Genomic DNA, 22,314 nt, shown 5'->3' with positions numbered 1-22,314 from the left:
AAATTGGAATCAAACCATAGAATTTTCCTCGTTGAAGATTTTTGCAATTTGAGGCCCACAAAGGCTCAACAAAATGCAGATTTTCCGAAGAAGAAGAAGAGAAGATAAGCCTCCTCTATGGCCATGGCCAAGAGAGAGAAAAAGATGGCCAAAATGAACTCGGCCTTCCTCGAGAAGAACACGGCCTTATCCAAGATGAATCTGGCTTAAAGGTGGTGGAAGTAATCGCTAAATCTGAGCCCCAAGGTCCTGCATGCAAACTTGTAAATAATTTTCCGATGACAAATCCCACAAGTAGCTGCAAGAGAACAGGTAAAACAATCTACAACAACAAATGTTAGCTCAAGATATCTACAAAGTATGTTACCAAATTAATCTACAAGAGGCTAGGCCAAATAGTATGAGCAAGCTCTCTTCTTTGACTAGCCATGACTTAGCTCTTTGAAATAACCAGATATTGATAAATGAAGTACAATACGTAAAAAATAAATTTTTCCAAGTTTGATATTTTGATGCAAGAAATAAAAGCTTTAAGAAACTTGAAAGAATCCCTACAAGACACAAATAAAATATAGATGAGACTCTAGAATTCAAAACATGCAGGTTCTCCTTGAATATTTTTCAAGAATGGGTTGATTTCTCCGAGAATTTCCCCACGCTTGAAAAACTTGACCAAATAATGATTCATATACAAAACTTCACCACAAATCATTAAATCGACATGAAATTAAATAAGTGCAATGGAAAGAATTCCTAGAGATATATCTATTATCCACTAGAAGATTTCTTTTCCTAAAGCAAATAATTAATTCTTATGCTAATATGAGATAGCTGCATACTAACATAACTTGAAACAAGCATGAAAGAAACAATGACATGAGGAAATAAATAGAAGCATAACAAGAAGTCAAGAATTTACCACACATGCAAGGAGAAGGACGCCATCACGCTTTACCCCAAATAATGTTGTATTATATTGCAAGTAGTGATTACAATCCCGCAGAGTCTTCTCAAGCACAATAGCTCGTATTATATGATACAATATGAGAGCATATAGCCTCATTATATAGAGAGTTGGGAGCAAATCCCAAGGAAAGATAAGTCAAGTTCGATGTGGAGTAGATAGAGACATCGGAGCAAAATCGAATTCCATATGTGCACATCAAGGGAAATCAATTTCCATATATGACATAGTAAACTCATCCATGAGTGAATCCAAGTACTATGATAACTCCAGTCAACAAATGCAAACTCGAACTAAGTGATGCCACATGTAGATCATCGCCAGATAGCTCTGCGTGATTCCCCCATGAACTGCGTGATAACGCTAGAGTGCAACTCGTAGTCCTCAAGAGTGAGTAGAAGAACCTGAGATAACTGTGAGATGAGGCCCCACCTAATCTTCAATCCAAATATACCATGGAATATTCTTTCAGTGCATGAGTTCCTCTAATAAATTTGATTTTCCACATGTGCAACTGTTGCTTTATTTCTGGGAAATTCAATTTTATGAAATAATGGTGTATTTATGATGCAGTGTGCTCAGTGATCTTCCACATGTACGTTGACTCAACTCTTTGACTTAGGACAATTTCCAAGTCATTTCCATGTCATTCTGTTACATGGAATAATTTATTTCTCTCTATTTTATTTAATTCTAGCTTAATTAAATGCTACAATTTCCATTAAACTTAGGAAATGTGGGTTTTGAGGGTCCAAAACACATTATTAACCCCTCAAAGTGTGTCATAGTAGAAAGTTGAGGGTGAGAGGTGTAATTTTGATTACTCATACCCCATAAAACTTCTATAGACTACACTTATTACAATTTAAATACAATCTTATTTGCAATTTTTGACTTGCAAGAAATCTAAAAAATTAAAAAATGACTACCTAAACCTAACCAAATTCCACGAAATTTTTTGTGTGATCTAGTATGGTAATATACATCGACTCTAGACACTAAGATGTGTTAGGGGCTCAACCCTCAAACCGTCACCTCAACTTTGGGGTAAAATGTGAGTGAAAAAACCCAGAAAATTATCCGCCTCTCAAAAAGAAGGGATAATTAACCAGATAAAAAAACACTCCAAGGTGTATTCATTTGTTGATTGAGTCCCAACATCCTAGGCCTGTTATAGATTCAAAATTCATCATTACTAGTATCACTTATTACAATTCTCCGTAGGGTGTGGAATCTGGGTACAAGAAAGATGATGAGAAGATAGAAGTAGAGTTAAAAAACTCTGTTGACTGATGATATCTGATGATACAAGTGTTCTCTGGATCATCTTGGGCATGGAGTCTTCATATAATCATCAGGTGCAACTCCAGTGGTCAACATTTGGCTCCATATGGGGATGCATTCTAGATACAAAGTGATAGTGTGCAAGAACTTGGAATCTACATCCACCGATAAAAGACATATATCAACAATATCCATTCGAAATATCATCAAATGAAATAAAGTACAGAAATGAAGACATGGAAATTTATTCTAAGAGCATAAATGACAATTTATTCATGAAATAAAACTAATTAAACAAAAATGACAAGGGATAAGGTTAGAAATATGATACAAAAAGATGCCCCATGGCATCAGATATTTTCTTTGTAGAACAATTTGAGCAGTTGGCCGTTCACAGGTAACTTGAGTGGTTCTCCTTCCAAAGTATTCAAATGGTAGGAATTTTGTCCAGCTGCTTCCTTGATAATGTATGGTCCAAGCCACAAACTGTCAAACTTACCATGATTACCCGCCTTTTCATTCCTGCGATCCCATAGCAAAACCATATCATTGTTAAAAATCATTCTATTCCTAGATGATTTGTCAAAATTTCTTTTTACCTTGGATTGATTTTTACAACAATGCTCAAAGGCTCTTCTTCTGGTTTCATCCAATTATACAATTTGGTCAATTCTACATTGCACAACATCTTTATCAGATGTAAAACTTTGTAGCAATTGGTAAGCTGGTAGCCTCAAATGCACAGGAAGGGTAACATCCAAGCCATAAACTAGCTCAAAGGGACTCTTCCCAGCAGAACTCTTCTTTGTTATCCTATCAACCCACAAAGCATATTTAATTTTACTATCCCATGCCTGTTTGTTATCCCCTACTATTTTCTTGATTATGGTTATCAAATTCTTATTATTAGACTTTGCTAAGCCATTACCCTAAGGATAGTAGTTTGATGAATGGGATAAAGAAAAATGATGAGAATTCAGTAGAGCTAAAAGCCTTGGTATTGTCAGTGGTAATCTTTGCAGGGACACCAAAACGTGTGATAATCTTATCTTCAAGAAAATCTATCACTACTTTGTCGGTGGCGTGTTTTGTAGGGATGGCCTCTACCCATTTAGTAAAATAATCAGTGGCAATTATAATCCATGAGTAGCCATTACTCGAATTTTCATTAAATTTCCCTATAAAATCTAGCCCCCAATGTTGAAAGGGAGCTTCCATGACCACACGCTGAAGAGGCAAAGAAGCTAATTTCTGCTTCTCAGTGAATAGTTGACAAGCTTGGAAACCTCTAACATACTCATGCACATCGGCAAAAATAGAAGGCCAAAAATAACCAGCTCTCAAAATTTTGTGGGTAGTAGTCTTAGCAGCATAATGCCCTCCACAAAATCTTGAATGAAACTTAGATAGAAGCTTTTTGGCTTCAAGTTCATCAACACACCTAAGTATTAGCCCCTTTGGATTTCTCCAACTCAGACCATCCTTCATAATGCAATACTTAGTTTCTCTAAGCCTTAATGCTCTTCTCTTATGGCCAACTAAATGGTTAGGACATGACAAATTTTGCAAATAATAAATAATGTATTTATACCATTCAAGTTTACCCAATCTTTGAAGTTCTAATGAAGTTAACTCCAAATCATTTTGAAAAATCATGCCTATCGCTTTCTCATTCCCTTCAGTCAAGATTTTGGACAATCCTTGGCCCTTCACAAGCTTGGTAGGTCTAATATCCAAATCATAATCTTGAATCTTCGACGCCCACCTAGCTTGATTTCCTAAGAAATCAACTTGGACTATAATATCCTTTACAGCAGAGTGGGGAACAAAAGCAATTATCCTAGAATACCCCACATAAACTCTGAATTGTTTAAGAGACCTGACTAAAGCATAAGCTTGCTTCTCCATGGTGCTATACTTCAACTCAGACCCTTGAATTGTCCTACTCATAAAAGCAATAGGTCGCTCCTGCCCTTCATTATTCTTTTGAAGCAACACCCCAGCAATAGTATCTTCAGATGCAAAAGAGAAAATCAAAAACTCCTTTGAATAATCAGGGCTTACTAGAACAGGTGCTTTGACAATAGAATCCTTTATTTCCTGAAAACCTTTTCTACCCTCATTTCCCCAAACAAACTTAACATCTTTCTTTAAGAGGGTTTGGATGGGTTTGGAAATCTCAGCGTAATTTGGAATGGACCTTCTAAGAAAATTAATCCTTCCTAAGAAGGATTGAAGGGTTTTAATATTATGAGGCAAAGGAATATTTTGAATAGCCTCAACTCTTTCAGGGTCAATCTTGATCCCATCCTTTGAAATGATGTGACCAAACAACTTCCCTTCAGTCACTCCAAAAATAGATTTAGCAGGATTTAGGGATATTCCATACTCTCTACACCTATCAATAATTTGCCTTAGGTGGCCTATATGGGAAATTCCATTTTTAGAAAAAACAATTAAATTATATTGATAGATCTCAATAACTTTCCCAATTAGACCCTTAAAGGCATAGTCCATAGCCCTTTGAAAAGCTGCTCCAACATTTGTTAATCCAAAAGGCTTCCTCAAATATTCAAAAGCAGTGTTGAAAATATCGGTATCGACAAAATATCGGCGAGGGTCTAGAAAACATCTTATCAACAATATCGGTGAAATATTGACAAATATTGGCAAGCATAAAAAATGCATAATATATTCATTTTATTTATTTATTTTTATTTTTATTTTTATTTTTTTATTTTTTATTTTTATTATTATTATTTTTTTTCCAGATTTTTAAACATATAAAGCAATAACAACATGAAATAAACACATTGGCACATAAATATGAAGAAAACACTGATATATATGATGTCAAATAGAAATGATACATCAAAGGTGATACCAAATCCTGCTGATCCGTGATAATTGTCCAATCAAGGACTCAAATGTGGAGAACCAATATAAAATAACATCACATATATAAAAGTATCTCATCATCATGAGTTATATGTAGCAAAACAAATAAAACTAGCAGCTATCTATTTAAAATCACTGCCCTCTCCCCCTTTTACGGAAAACATGATGGGCTGTTTGCCAGGCCTGCCCCTAGTAGTAGAAGGCCCTAGCCCTGCCTCTGCACCTAATGTCAAATAATGAGTGCTAGGTATGGAGTTGTGCTCTCCTATATCTATAGCAGATGGTGTTGATGCTGATGCTCCCACAGTGTCCTCCTCCTCCTCCTCCTCCTGCTCCTCCTCCGAGTGCTGCTCCTCCTTCGAGTCCTCCTCCTCTTGCTGCCCCTGTTCTAATGGATCATCTGGCTCTAACCATGAAGGTGACTCCTCCAAGATGGGCTCCTCAGACTCCACCCTCCACTGAGACAATACATCAATATTGTCTAAGGAAATGGCATCTGGATCCATTGGTGCTTCTATTTGCCTCACTCGAAGTCGGATGTTGTAATGCACATACACTAAATCATTGAGGCGTGCGAACTCCAACTTGTAAGAGTGTCAAAAAAACTAATGAGTCTTGACTCTTGACTCTTGACACTTGAAGGTCATAAATTAAAAATTTAAAATTACAATAAGTGTAATTGCTCAACTGAAGGCTGGAGCTCAAAGTTATACCTGTTGCACTTTTTTGCATGTATTTTCTCAAATACACTCCAATTGCGCTCACACCCTGAAGAGCTACATGTTTGACTGAAGATTCTTATGGCCAATTTCTGCAAAATTTGGTGCCCTTGCACCATACCTTCGCCACCAAATATCTACAACAAAATAAAGAAATAAAAAATTCAAAAACTTAAAACATAATTAAACTTTCAAATAAAAGTTACATAATTGAATTTAAAAAAAAATAGAATTATAAGTAAGGAAATTCTAAATTGAAAATTCTAATTTCTAATGAATGATGACTTGTCACTTACGTGGCATGAAGAGGGTCCTTTCCCTAATAGCATCATCAAAGCCAAATAGGCCAACACAATCCCGATAAAACTGTATCTCGCAATTGATTTTCCTACGAAGCTCAGGGTCAGGTACCATCCTATGAATACAGGAAAGGGTTCCTTCCATCACCTCGCCATCAAAATCAAAGCCGCATTTGTGTGAAAATGCAGGGTTGAGGAAGAGTGCTGCTGCATGAATGGGTCGATGAAGCATCCATGTCCACCGACTATCAATCACATCCCATAACATCATATGCCTATCAAGGCCAGCAGAACCCTTGTTTGCATAATAAGAACAGATGACCTCCTTGGCCCTATCCATGGCCTCATACAAATAAGCCATTACAGGCTTCTCCCCATCTACCAATCTGAGAACCTTTACTATAGGTTCACTAACTGAGCATGCTTCTACTCCACGCCAAAACGTCTCAGAGTACACCATTTTTGCAATGGCTTTCCTGTCCTGTCTCCTGCTGTATCTACAATTACGCCGGTCATCAGACACAAACATTTGCGTCAACTCGAACTGAGATCGAAGCAAAGACTGAAGAGTAATAAAGTTTGTGGCAAAACGTGTGATCGCAGGACGCCGTAACTCCTTGTTTCTAGTGAACTTCCTCATGAGGCTAAGAACAAAAGCATGGTTATAAATAAACTTGGGGACGCTCCTAGCCATATCAACCACCTCCTTGATGAAGGAGAGTTTCCCCATATCCTCAAGTAGCAAATCGAGACAATGTGTTGCACACGGAGTCCAGAACAATGTGTGATGCCTCTCCATAAGCATCTTGCTGGCAGACACATAATTAGCTGCATTGTCTGTTATGACTTGCACCACATTCTGCACACCAATCTCTTGAATGAACCCATCTAACAACTCACATGTCGTTGCTGCATCTTTGATATGTTCTGATGCATCCACTGATTTAATAAACATGGTACCTTTAGGACAATGTACCAAGAAATTTAGAAGGGTCCTACCCTTCCTCTCTGTCTAACCATCAGACATCACTGTGCATCCAGTAACTTCCCATGTTTTTTTCAACTCCGCCAATCTAGAGTTGATGTCCTGCTTTTCTGCTTGAAGAATTGGCCCCCGCAACTCCTCATATGTATCACTTTTGTACCCTGGGCCCACAACAACAATAGCATCACACATTGGCTGCCAAAATGGATTGGTTTTGGTGATGCTGAGAGGTAAGTCGCTCCAGAAAAGACACCTCCCCATGACTCTATTTGCTTCTTGCTTCTCCTTTTTTTTAACAAGTGATTTTATGCCAGGTTGTGATCCATGTCCTGTTCATGGAACAAAAAATGATGACCTCGCACTAGCAGTAGCAGGTGATGCTGTGGAGCCCCTCCCACTACCCTCAACATCAAAATTAGGAGAAGATATCCCGAAAGATCTACCTCCACGTCAAACCATGTTTCTTTCTGTCTCTTCCTTCTTTCTCTCTTTTTCATCAATTGCCTCAAGAGCTTTTTGTATAAGCTCCGGACTAGAAACTGTACAAATCCCAACATCATGTCCAGTGAGTCTAGCCAGATGTTATTTCAATCGTGTAACCCCTCCTGTCATCCTGGTACCACACAATTTGCATGTAAGATATGTCTGATTTGTCCCACCATCAGGCTCTCCATACTCCCATGGGTCCAAGGCTTTTGGCATATTTGAATTTTGTAGTGAGCTAACTCAAACCTAGGGCACCAAAAAAAAATTGGAATTAATAAGTAATAACCACCTCATTTTACAAAATAATTTTTTTGCTACATTATTTGCAATGTGAATTCAATGAAAAACCATAAATGACAATAAGAGGGTGCATTTGAAAGTTAAAAAAAAGGAGTTTGCTGTCCAAATATGTAGAAAACCCTTGCATTTGCTCATGGGCATGAAAATCATAGCAAATGGAAAAAAAAAAGCAGCAAAATGTTTGTACTCAAATAGGCAAGCAAGAATAATCCTAAAACTATCAAAAAATTCATTAACATAGGGGTTTATTTGAACATACCTGTTAATGGAAGAAATGAAATTGTCTTATTGTTCTTCAATCTTAGATCAACAAAATCTTTGTTGTTGGTGGCGATAATGGCTATTCAACACTCAAATCCTCCTTGGCAGCAAGCACATAGCTCTCCCTTTCCTTCTCTAGCAATCAGAAATGAAAATGAATGAAAAAAAACAAAATCGGCCTTTTCTAGCCACGACGGCTATTTTTTTCCTGTGCCTGGGCAATATTTTGCGTCGTAGCGTGATATTTTCCTGAGATATCGCCGATATTTCGGAAATATCGCGATATTTTCGGGGAGACAAAATATCGCGATATTTCCTCGGCGATATCTCGTCTCCCCGAAAATATCGCGATATTTGCGAATATCTCGTCGATATTGTCAACACTGTTCAAAAGTACCCCATGGTGTGGTGAATGTTGTCTTATGTCTATACTCCTTCTTCACCAAGACTTGGTTGTATCCTGAAAATCCATCTAACAAAGACATCATTCCAGATCCTGTTACCCTTTGCAATAATGTTTCCATATTAGGTAAAGGGTAATTATCTTTTTTACAAGCTAAATTAAGATTTCGAAAATCTACACATACCCTGATTGATCTATTCTTCTTCCTTACAATAACCAAGTTTGAAGACCATGTGGAATGCCTAGTGTGAGGAATAATACCAGCTTGAAGCATCTTTCGCAATTCTTTTTGCACCAAGGGAGCTAACTTAGGATTGATTTGTCTAATTTTCTTCCTAAAGGGTTTGGCATTTTCATCCTTAAGAGGGATAGTATGTTCCATGACATCTACCATATAACCTTTCAACTCATCATATGAAAAAGCCAAAACATCTCTATATTCATGACGTAAATTTATCAAATTCCTCCTTTCTTGCTCATTGGTACCCTTGCCTATTTTAATAATCTTTGGATCATGAGGGGTACCGATATTCACTTCAATGAATTCCCCTGGGTCAATTTTCTTATCATTTTTTCTCTTTGATGCATCATGTATGTTGCTCCAAGGCTACATGTTCCCTAGGAGTGGGATTTGTCACCACATTACACTCCTCATAATCACATCCTTCCTCTTTGTAGCCAGCCTTAAATTCAGAAAATTCCTCCATGTTATTTAAAAAACAAACCACTTGGCTTTCATCATTAAAGATTTGCCAATGCTCAAGATTATCAGGAATTGATGACCTAAAGATAATCTCCATCTTAATTTTATCATCCATCAAGTTCTCTCCAAGCTGTAATGTAGATGCAGCAACAACCAACTCATCAGCTTGTTTATTTCCTTCCCTAGGAATTGCTTGAAGGTCTAATGCATCAAAATATTCCATATTATCCCAAACAACATTTTGATACTTCTTTAATCTATCATTCTTGCATGCAAATTGATTCTTAGTTTGAAGAATGACTAGATCAAAATCCCCCTTGATACTAAGCAACTTTATCCTCAAGTCTTTTGCCAACTCAAGACCCAACAATAGAGCCTCATACTCTGCTACATTGTTGGTTGCATTGAATTCCAATCTATAGGCAAACTTGAATATGTGACCAAGAGGGGAGGTAAGGACAATTCCAGTATCCTTACCATACCTAGAATGGGCACCATCAAAATTCATGTGCCAAACTCCATCTTTCTTACAATCCACCTCCTTCTCCAAAGGAGGAAAAGAATTAGCCAAGATAGCATAGTTTCCCAAGTTATCAGATTCATACAAAATTTCATTATGAGGCTCCTTGGGATTTTCTATATGAAACTTTCTCTCCAATTCCCTATCCAATCTAACCATGATTCTCTCACTATTAGGGATGGTAGCATAACTTAAATCCATTTGCAAACTACCCCCAATATCAAATCCCCACTTTCTATACAATAACACCCCCCAAGCATCAGGCACATCAATCACCACAATATCCATGGTGATCATAATGTCAGGATGTACAACTAAGTGGACTTGAAGATCTTTTATCAAACCACACACTTCAATGATCTTTGAATCCATTGCACAAATGTTGTGGTAGGGTCTAGAAATCCTCAAATTTAACTGATTCATGACTTTCTTAGTCATGACACAAGATGATGCCCTAGAGTCAAACATACAATTGTGTAAAAGCATTCCATTGACCAACATAGTGATGAAAAAAGGTTGGTGGTCTCTGTTATCTCTACACATATCACTACTTTGTAGAGTGATAGGGGCATCCTCATATCTATCCTTAGAAAAATTAGACATTTCTTTTCCATTGGGAGCATCAATGGCTTTCAACAATTTATGTCTTTGGGAAGGAATCTTCATGATTTCAGTGATAGGAACTAAAATCTTAGCATTATTAATCCATCCTCCCAAGTCAATATTCAACTTCGATGTGGGTGGAGTGAAAATTTTACTATGATTTCTTTCTTTATTCTTTCCCCTTTCCTTATCCTTGGCTATCTCTAAAATCTGAGTTGATGAAGGCTTCTCTCCATATAACTCAGTGATCCTATCCAAATCTTCAAAATTATTTATTCTATAGGAGGATGGGGACTTTTTATTTACATTCTGACTACTCTCCATAACACCCATCCAATTTTCCAAGGACAAATGATGCTCTTTTCCAACTACATTGATTTGTTTACTTGTTCCCACCATATCTCCTTCTAGGATCCTTCTTGCATAAGGACAAGTGAGTTCATCATGTATGTCATCACAAGGTCTACAATAAGGCATGGAATCATCAACTAAGTTTGTAGACTCAAGTGGATTAGGTGGCCTATGGTCATTTGGAGGTCCTTTCTTTTGCCATCTATCATTTCCTCTATTTGGTAATCTCACACCTTGATTTCTTTCCATGGCCACTAATCGATTTTGGATATCATTCATTTGACTGGTGTGATTTGCCTCCATACTCTTGATGAGTTGGGTTAACTCCTTAATAGGATCATGTGTAGTCTCTTCTTTGGCCTTGCCTTTGGAATCATTCGGTTTCGATGGCCCTCTAGTGAAACCAGGAAGTTCAGACTTTCCTGATTGCTTTCTAGCCTTTTCCATTTTTAAGGCTTCAGTTTGAGCTACACCTAAATTCATAGGCTCCTTCCTCCTCAACTCATAAGCAGTGTCAACACCAAAAGCATCTAGATATGAGCATAAAAGAAATTCATCAGGAGGTTTAATAGTAGCAGGCATGCTTTTTACTAATTCATTGAATCTTTTGTTAAAATCCTCCATGGTTTCATTCTCATTTTTCTTCATGTTGCTAATGGCAATGATCAAATGCCTATTTTCCTTTTTCTCTCCACACGTATCTAAAAATGTAGTTAGAATGGCTTGTAAAGAGTTATATGAGTTAGCCGGTTGCTCAGTGAGCCAATCAAGAGCATCCTCTTCTAAAGATAAAACAAAAAGCCTCATCTTCACATCCTCATAATTGGCAGTGTTACACCATTTAAAGATACAAACATTAAAGTTTTTCACATGTGATGTAGCACTAATGGCATTGTTACCTTGAAAGGAAGGCGACTTTTCAATAGCCTTGTCAGGGATATTGTGAGGATAGCCATTTATGTTAGTGAAGTCACAAGGAGCAAAAAGATCATTCATAATGTTAGGCTCTACTTGTTCTTGAAAAAACAAATGAATATCAGAAATAGCCTCTTGCCCAAGACTAGCAAGAGCTCTACTATGAGAAAGTCTATTCAAACTCTCTCTAAAAACCCTTTCAGGATCAGGGGAGGGGCTAACTTGACCACTTGAATTTCTCCTAGTAGAGACTCTTGCAAAATTTGGATTGAGTGGAGTCGCCACTTGAGCAAGAATCTAAATCTAAAGTTCAAAAATGCTAAAACCAAAAGGTTAGTCGATTTCCCAGGTACAAGAAAGCTTGTCCCCGGAAACGGCACCAAAAAATGTTGACCCTATCGCCTACACCTACCTACAATTCAGTGAGAAAAGCCTTCAACTCCACAAGGTGTGGTTGGTGGAAGGGAACTCAGAGAAGGGACTGTCAAACTAATCCCGACTCTCTCCGTTTGAGCTATCTCCTAGGTTAGCTAAGGGGGGTGGTCCCTAATGAAAAGTTAAGTTAAAAAAGGATGTGAGTTTCTAAGAGAATTGTTAGAGTTAAATAGATTATCTCTTTAAGATTTATAAGCAAAAAACAGATATGAGCAATAACCATCATAAGATAAGCATGAAATATATAAACAACCAGTGCCTTCCAAGTATTTGCTCTTTAAGAAATGAAATTGTATTTTGCTTAAAATGAAGTGAAATGCTTTCAAATGGAAAGCCAAAATAACCCTGAAAAGTGAAACAATAAATTGTTAGTAGAAGATATTATAAATGCTTTCAAGATGAATAAGTCTACAAATCAAAGCATGGAAACTGTCTTGCTCAAAAGGATACAAAAAGAACTCAAATGTTAGACCAAGATGACAACATGCAATTAAGTTTATGTAATGTCCCAAATCAATTAATTTTGGAACAGGGACTTCATATTAAACTATCATGCATTTTCCAGAAGATTGCCATGTAAAACCAGAACCATAAATCTATAAATTGCACAAAATCTCATTAAAAGATCACAACATGAGAAACAATGAGAAATGCAGCAACCAAAATCTAACTTTATTATATATAGATAGATGCCAATACAATAGTTGGGAATGACCCTCCGGTCTCCAAACTGAAATAGAGAAACAATCTCTACACCTGTGGATTTTGAATGAATCCACCAAGGGGAGATGGGTGCTTGCCCAATCTCTCTAAATCACCCGAGGGTTTTCGTCCTGGGGCTACCAATGGAGTAGAGAACCGGGTTCTCAACCTCTCATACAAGAAACAATACTCAATCCAAGATGTCCTCCAATGGTTTCCTCCTCCTCTTTTATAGATTTGATGGACTCCTTTAGAACCTTCTATTTTATTATTATTTTAATCATGGAGCACTTTTCCCTCTTTTATTTCAATTAAAATATTCTTTTAATGTGGGAAAAGGGTAAATTGACCAGCATGTCTCCTCAGGCCACTGAAACTCATATCTAACCATCCCATTCTGTAGAGCTTTCCTTTCTGGTTCCAACGAGCTATTACACTGAGGTGTTCCACCAATTAATCTCCTCGTAATGCCACCTCGTGCATAATTATTTAAGTTATGCCCAATAATAACGCTGATTTTTGAAAGTTGTCGGAATGCGGCGGAACAAAAGGAAAACTGTGCGGATGATGGAATATGCCAAGAGAATGCCATCAAATCCCATAAAAACTCCGCAAAACTCCATCAGAACCCTTGATGCCATAAACTTGCTTCACTGACCTGACCATCTCTTGCCCTGGAAATCCACCCTGGTTGCACTATGAAGAAGGATAAAAATGGGGACATGACAGTCCTCCTACCCCAAGATTGCTTGCCCTTAAGCAATCCAAATATGTGGACCAATCTGGTGGTCCAACGCAATTGAGACCCAATGCGAGGATCCCATACGAACCATTGGGTGACGCTCTGCTCCTGTGTCGATCCACCATGAACGGACTCCTCGATTCCCGGATCCCAATGCCGCCAAGAAGGAGCATCAAGGCTCCACGACTCCCGTTGTGTTATAACTTCGCTGTGAATGCTGCTCCACCTACTGCGTACCAACTCATCACCTCTCTCCAATCCAACCCTTGGCATAGCCCAAGGTCAATCTCATCATGTTGAAGCCGTGCTGAAATACTGATGAGTGGCCATCCTACATCCTGTTGCCAACTGACGCATGCAATACCCCTCACCTTGGAGGGCACTTGCAATACAATGCTCCTGACTAAAAATGACACTCCATCAAAAGGATACCAACTCATGATCTCCCGCCAATCTAAGTCATGGACTCCTGTGTAAGGAACAAGTCTACTATGTTGATGTTGGTCCATGCTCAACTCATGCTGCCCTATCTGGTTGGTCAACAATATCCATCGAGAAAGGTCTGCCTCTCTCCCTGCAATGGGTACAAGTAGTCAAGCTGTACACAAGCCTTGTCTATGTACTCCTGGAGAGGGCTACTGCCCGAAAATGTTGCAGCACGGCTAGCTGCCACTGCACCTGTTTGCATCTCATCAATGGGTGGACCCAAAGATGGATGCACTTCCATCTCCCTCGCCTGATAGGAAACTCCACACTCCTCCAATCCACCAATCTCCTGCCAAACTATCCTATCATACTCCAGCATCTCCTGAGGACAAGTGTCAGCGAACATCGTCACCCTGCCAGCTGTCTACACCAATGTTGCGAACATCGGCATCGGGATAAAATCGGCAAGGGTTCGGAAAACCAAAATATCGTAAAAATCGGGAAAATATCGGTAAAAATCGGCAAAACATCGGCAAATTTGAGATACCATAAAAATATCTTTAAAAATCGTCAAACATTGTCTAGGCCAAAAAATCATGATTTTGAGATAAAATCGGGATGTTATCGAGATGTTCGCAACACTGGTCTACACATTTGTCTGCTCCTCATCAATGACTGACCCCAAGAGTGGCTGCTCATCCTCCATCATCACGGGTTCAATATGAACCTCCAACTGGCTCTCCCAAAAAGGCTCATCATGCATACTGTGTGCCTCATCCTCCTCAGCCGACTCACGCTCCCTCATATGCTGCTCATGTTGACTCATCACTGGTGACACGCTATCCTGAATGTCTCTCCTAGGACCCACAAACTGCTCATCATATGAATCTGGCCTAATGTCAATGACTCGACATGACTCATGCTCCTCTATGTGCTCTCTATGCTGAGTCATCAACCGCTCATCTGCTCTCTGATCTCTTTCCCACATGGGAACCATCAGCTGCTCCACATACTCCTCTACCACACATGGATGCATATCTGGGCTACTGTCATCAACTCCACATGATTGCTCGTGCTCCTCTAAGGTATCATCGTATGAACCCATGGACTTGTCCAGCGAAGAGTCCTCATCTTGACAGACATAATGAATATCTCCCTGCTCTACCGTTGTCATCTCCTCAGTGTCACTCAAGCATGAGTGGTCAGGTCCCCAAGGTCCTTTGCAGATGAAGCAAAGTCCCTTCCTTCTCATCTCATTCTTGCTGCATGAGCCCCCAAACCTGAGCTGCTCCTCCCTGGTCAACTGTCTCCTGAACAGCCCAATGTTCTGCTCAACCAACCTCTTGGCTAGACCATAAGCAACAAGTGAGACCAACTGCTCTCTCCTCCAAACAGACAGCAATCGGGACTGCAACTCCTGGAAAATGGCATCACGACTTCTCATACATGAGGACAAGATGGACTGCATGTGTACTATGACTCTGTCGGGATGATGTTTCCTAATGCTGAAGAAGCATTGGAACATCTGTAGGATCAAATTGTTACACTCCAAATCAAATAGGATCTCATAAGTCCTCGTCATGGCCATGCCTCCTAGAATATCAAGCTTCTTCCCAAAGGTAGATCCTGTATTGTTGTCCAAGTCTCGGAAAGTTTCTATTATCAGTCTGAAAACTCTCCTCATAACATCATCATTGTAAGGAGCTATAAGGGCAGTTAGTCTCATGATGTTACTAAGACAAGAAGCAATTGGAAGTCTAATCCCTTCACAAGGTTCCTCCAAGAAATTATGTTGTATGAGAGCAAACATTGTTGGTTTTAGAGCCCAAATTAGTTTCTTCCCATCTAACTGGCTCACATTGGAAAGGAATGCATCTAGTTCATCAAGTTTGAAGAGAACTTTCCATGTGACCCTCATGTGCTTCAAATCTGTCCCAAGCGCAAGGATCTTGTGTCCAATCTCTGGCTCCTTCTGCAAATCTCTTGGTTGCTCATGGGTAAGAATGCCATGGATCTCTTTTGAGAAAGGCCTGTTAGTCAAATTTGTTTTTTGGTCTATCTTGCAGCCCATGGAGGTATTACTTTGCTGGTTCATGAGGTGTTTCAAAAACTCCATCATTTCACAACATATACAAGGCTATAACAATTCTGCATATCAACTCTAATTAACTCAGGGCAGCATACATCACTCATACGACATCACACTCAGGTTTCTGCAGCATATAAACTAACAGCCACACTACAATGGACAATGCATCAAGCTACTCTCAATACCCCGACAAGTGTCATAATGCACTCAACAGTTTATAATGACGCTGACTTTAAAGGACTCAAAAACATGACAGAAGTGGATAACCCCTGAACCTCACTTCAAATCTGAGTTTAATGGAATTTTAAGTGATAAGTGTGGAGGGTTTTGTTGTAGCGGTAATTTTGATGTTTGAATATGTGCTTCAAGTTGACACTACAAATACTCTGAATATTACAAATCTCATGCCCAGAATTTACACAATATTGACACAAGTCTGCATAGCAAAGGACTTTAAACAAACAATTATTTCATGAACTAGGTACAAAGGCAGAAGAACTTGGAACAAACCCATGATGGAGACTTCGATATCCAGACTTTGTAATGAGAGATCCCATAGTGTAATCTTCAGGCTTGAAGGCTGAAAGCTCGCCCTACTTTTATTTGGCACACAATCCTCGTTTCGTCCCTTAGCTCCAGGAAAAGTACGTATTAATAATAACAATCTCCTCCTGACAGAACCTGTTCTTTTGATAAAATAAAACCACTTCTCGGACAGACTGAGACAACTGAGATAGTCAACCACTGTAGGCGTGGAAATCAATCCACAAATATATATGTGGCTCCGTATTGGCTAGACTTTAGTTGTCTGGTTGTATATGTCCACGATCTGCCAATATTAACGGAAAACATGCCTCGAAAATACAGACTGCTACCACATCCTTTAATCTTTACGAACATAACTCATTCTGACGCTTCAGCCCTTGACACATTGCTCTGGCTTATGTGCTTGGGTACAGGAGACTCACACAACGTATTGCAACTGATCTCAAATTTTAATGCAGATTACAGGTATACTTCAATTGAACAGAGCGTGCTGCATTGGGATCCCGTGCGACCAATTTGGCATTCACATCACAAGTCTGTTTGACTGTCGGCTCAATTTTTTTTGTTTTTGTTTTGTTTTTTTTTATTTTTTTCCGGGCTCGAATTGAATCGTGGTGTTAATCAACCTTGGACTCAGCCTTCCCTTTTAATTAATATGCCACGACCTTTCCAACTGAAAAGCCACGCCGGATCAATGGGGCCCTCAATCCGCATATAACAATGATTGAGATTTTGCTTTATGATTTCCACCTGGAATCCTCCGTCACCCACGATTTGCAGCCCCCACGTAATTCGTAACTTGACTCCGGTGGTCAACACCACGAGCAATCTGTGCATGCATATGACTGAGCTACGTCCTTTCAATCACAATTTAACAAGACTTATTCAATGTATTACAAGGCGCACACACGATTTCTCCTTGACATCTTGTGCAACACGTATCCACTTCTTGGTTGCCAGGGCATCCTCCGGTCAACAACTCTTCTACATACACAAGTGTGACAAGTCCCCGTTTCAGCCAGTGCTCTGCTGCGGTCAACTAATCCCTTTCTCAGCTCGACAGTTACGATAGGTGAATTGGTTTTCAATGATCGAATGGCCTTCATCGATTTGTATCTGCGCCATCACATTTTTCTACAGGTTAATTTCATTCTCATTTTAACCTCTTAAAACATTGACGGTTGACTCTTCCTCAGACTGCCACAGTCAATAGTTTCTTTGCTAGCATGGGCTTCTAGGGCCCCGCAACCACGATCATGCATTGCGGTTGCTTTCAATGAGTGTGGCCTTTCCACGGGTACCAAGAAACTCGGCTTGCTTCAAGGTCACAATCACCAAATGAAAATATAATTCGATCAATAATGTCTGAGGCCAAGATTGTCTGACCCCACTAGAATTTGTGTGCCATGATACTTTGATTAAAAATCACTGGCTGAAAGGCCAGGCGAATGTGGCTTGTGATAAAAAAATTACGTATGGGAGATGCCTGCAAATAAAAAAAAATAGATCCGCTTCAGGTGCTAAGGAGCACGACTTTCACAAACTCGGCCCTTTTTTAAAACAATAGTTTGTGGCTCCCTCAAAAAATAATGTTTGGCCGCTCATAATAATGCCTCACGTTAAAATGAATCTTGGCCAAAGTGGAATACATGGCTTTGAGTAAGTATCCGAACCAACATATTATTTGCCTCGTTTTTATAAAAAGAAATTTCTTTTGCAAAATAATCACTGACAAAATAAAAGAAATCTTGAAACCCTTGAATTGATCTGCAATAAAAATTGGAACACTCTAGGCTGAGCCAGAATTTGAGCTCTGATACCACTGTAATGTCACAAATCAATTAATTTTGGAACATGCACTTCATATTAAACTATCATGCATTTTCCAGAGGATTGCCATGTAAAACCAGAACCATAAATCTATAAATTTCACAAAATCCCATTAAAAGATCACAACATGAGAAACAATGAGAAATGTAGCAACCAAAATCCAACATTATTATATAATATATATAGATAGATGCCAATACAATAGCTGGGAATGACCCTCTGGTCTCCAAACTGAAATAGAGAAACAATCTCTACACCCGTGGATTCTGAATGAATCCACGAAGGGGAGATGGGTGCTCCGCCCAATCTCTCTAAATCACTCGAGGGTTTTCGTCCTGGGGCTACCAGTGGAGTAGAGAACCGGGTTTCAACTTCTCATACAAGAAACAATACTCAATCCAAGATGTCCTCTAATGGTCTCCTCTTCTTCTTTTATAGATTTGATGGACTCCTCTAGAACCTTCTATTTTATTATTATTTTAATCATGGAGCACTTTTCCCTCTTTTATTTCAATTAAAATATTCTTTTAATGTAGGAAAAGGGTAAATTGGCCACCATGTCTCCTCAGACCATTGAAACTCATATCTAACAATCGCATCCTGTAGATCTTCCTGTTCTATTTCCAACGAGCTATTACATTGAGGTGTTCCACCAATTAATCTCCTTGGAATACCACCTCGAGCATAATTATTTAAGTTATGCCCAATAATAATGTTGATTTCTGAAAGTTGTCGGAATGCGATGGAACGAAAGGAAAACTGTGTGGATGATGGAATATGCCAAGCGAATGCCATCAAATCCCATAAAAACTCCGCAAAACTCCATCGGAACCCCTGATGCCATAAACTTGCTCCACTGACCTGGCCATCTCCTGCCCTGGAAATCCACCTTGGTTGCACTATGAAGAAGGATAAAAATGGGGACATGACAGTTTGCAACCCAAAATAATAGTACTTGAAAGTGAAATCAACCATTCATGACAATATGCAATTAAACCAAAAGATGAGTCAATTTCCAAGTATAAGAAAAATTAAACTTGTGGCAAAATTAAAAGAGATTACAATGTTTGCATCCAAAGTGCCTCTTGAAATAAGATTTGCATGTGAGACTTTAAACCAAAGCAAATGTGATGGAATGTTGTTCTGGGTTCATTTTATTTGATTAGTGCTAAGACAAAGTTACAATTGAACTCTAGTCCTCAGACCTCATCCTCGCCCAAATATTTGGATCTCACAATGAGGAGTCAATAGAGGTAGAGGGTCCCTGTTATGAATAAATATATAGGAAATAATGTAAAATAATGTAAATGATAATAACCATAAATAATTAATAGTTAATTAGTAATTAGGCTGAAGAGTCATGTCTAAATGAGACATGACTCTCCATGAAGAGACGCTTGATATATAAGCAAGCGTCTCGTTCTCATTGTAAATCATTCTTATTCACACATTTAATATATAATATTTATATCCTCAATGGATAACTGCATATTCCAAGTCTTCTAGAGTAATTAATTTATAGAAGGAACTTTGTTCGCTTCATTTGGTATTAGAGCAGTCGATCCTTTGGCTGCTTCACCGTTGCACAGAGCCACGCTCTCCGGTTCAGGCCCTTGGCCATCAAGGTTTCGTCAACATTGTTGCCATCAAGTGAAGCGTTTCACTACAAAAAAGTTGGAGTTTCTCCATATCGCCAATCAGGCCTTTGGCCATTAAAAACAAAAATTATTATAAAACAAAGGATAAAAAAAAAATCATATTAAAAAAAAAAGTTGTTTAAAAAAAAAAGATTCATATATGAGAAAAAAGTTAAAAAATAAATTATATATATATAAAAAAAATCTATATAAGAAAAAAGAGAGTTATATAAATATATATACGAACCAAAAGAAACTTACATGCGGCTGCCCTGAAGTGCAGCCCTACCGATCACCAAGCATAAGGCGTCTCGGACTGCCGTTGCATTGTCGCAGAATCTACCAACCTGTAGCGACCGCTGCCCATCCACATTGTCGCTTTCTCCACCTGCACATACCCCTAGAACTAGCATTCTGCATCCGCAGCAGTGTTCTTACATCCATCTTCCACCAACGGTTGCCGTCGATGCAACTGCCTGCATTCTAGACCCAGTTGAAAACAAATGCAGTCAAACTACAATCGTTGAGCAACTTCACACAGTCACTGCGTCCATAGCCATAGCTGTCTGCTACACGCACCAACAGAGCCCTAATTCCCATCCGCAGTGCTCATCAAATAGAGATGCTGTCAAAATAGTAGCAATTGAATCATTGTCCGAGCCATCACAACTTCCCATCGCTATCAGTCACTCACTATTCCTTTGCCCCTCCGCTGCCTTCCCCCACACTGTAATCTCCTTGTATCACATCCAATTGAACTGCATGTGTTATTCCCTGACCGCTGTACATCCACTGCATCCCATCGAGCTGCCAATTTATCATATAGTATATATTTGTGGTTTTTCAATGCAAGAAACCGGTGATTAGAAGTTGGGATAGAGATTCCAACAGTCACAATCACATTTTTAGAAGAATCACAACCCTTCCTAAATCCGCTTTTAATAATTTCACAAGTATTTTTAAAATAAATAAAAAAACTTGGGGCAATATCGTCCATACAGTGCTATCCTTACAAGTGTTTCTCAAAGACAACCACAACCTGCTCGATCCGCAACCAAGTCCACCGAAAGTGCCATCAGTAAACTACAGAAGGGTTTCATAATTGGCAAACTGTAAAGTTATTTACAGTATAATTACATGGTGTAATTGAGAGTGAGCATTTTGGGGTTCCATACAAACAAGTAGTTAGGATAAAGTCACAACGCTTCATCATATAACCATTGGTTATAAAAAACAACAACTCCGGCTAAATTTACATTGCTTCTAAAAAGATTCTAAACTCTCATATCGTTTTGCTTTTCATAAAATAAATTCTAGGGTGTTATATATATAAAGGGAAAAAGGGAATTTGGAGAATTTCAATTCATTATAAGGGTACCGTTTATGTATTTTAAATATACATATTAAGGGTATTTCTAAAGTATATTAGAGAAAATTTTATTAAAAAGATTCAAAAGAGAAGTATCAAGGGAGTAATTAAGTTATAAAAAAGGGAGCAATTTATAAAAAAAATAATTAAAGAAAATAAAGAAAAAACTATTAAAAGGTGAAAAAAAAGAGATTAAAAAAAAAAGAAAAAAAACTTTTATATTAAAAAAATTATATTTAAAAAAAAGAAGAGGAATAACAATAAAAATTAATAAAAAAAAAGGAGATAAAATAAGTGAACAAAAAAAAAGAGATGTCGTCCACAAAGAACAACGGTTTCTTTGCACTATGTCCTTTTTGTTTAGAAGGATACCCTAATTGTCAAGAATCATTCAGAAATCAAAATGTTGTTTGCACAAAATGTTACAAAACTTTTACCTTAGTCGAACTTCTAAGTGATGCAAATAAACAATTGTTAGCAAGAAATATGAGACAATTAATGGCAAGCTATAAGGAAATGAAGAAAACAGAATCCCTATTCCAAGTTGAATGCCCATCATCACTCCCACAGAATGATGTAATCCAGTGTACCGAGAAAGTGCAGCTAAAAGATCAAGAGAATGGCAAAATAGCCAAAATTCAACAAAACAAGAAAGTGTTAGAACACGAACATAAAAATCATGTGGATATGCATTACAAAGAAATAATGGAAAAAGACGAAGAAATTTTTCGTCTCAAGGACCATGTCAAAAAATTACGGGCACAAGTGAAGAAGACTAAGGTCACAAAGAAAGAACTCAAGAAGCACTTATCAGAACAAGAAGAGAAAACTTTGCGTTTAAAGAACC

Source organism: Pinus tabuliformis, chromosome X, assembly GCF_031772625.1.
Source record: "Pinus tabuliformis cultivar Carrire ecotype Pingquan chromosome X, CPIR1, whole genome shotgun sequence".
NCBI lineage: Eukaryota > Viridiplantae > Streptophyta > Pinopsida > Pinales > Pinaceae > Pinus > Pinus tabuliformis.
The sequence above is the reverse complement of the archived record's forward strand: the minus strand, read 5'-3'. Positions refer to the sequence as shown.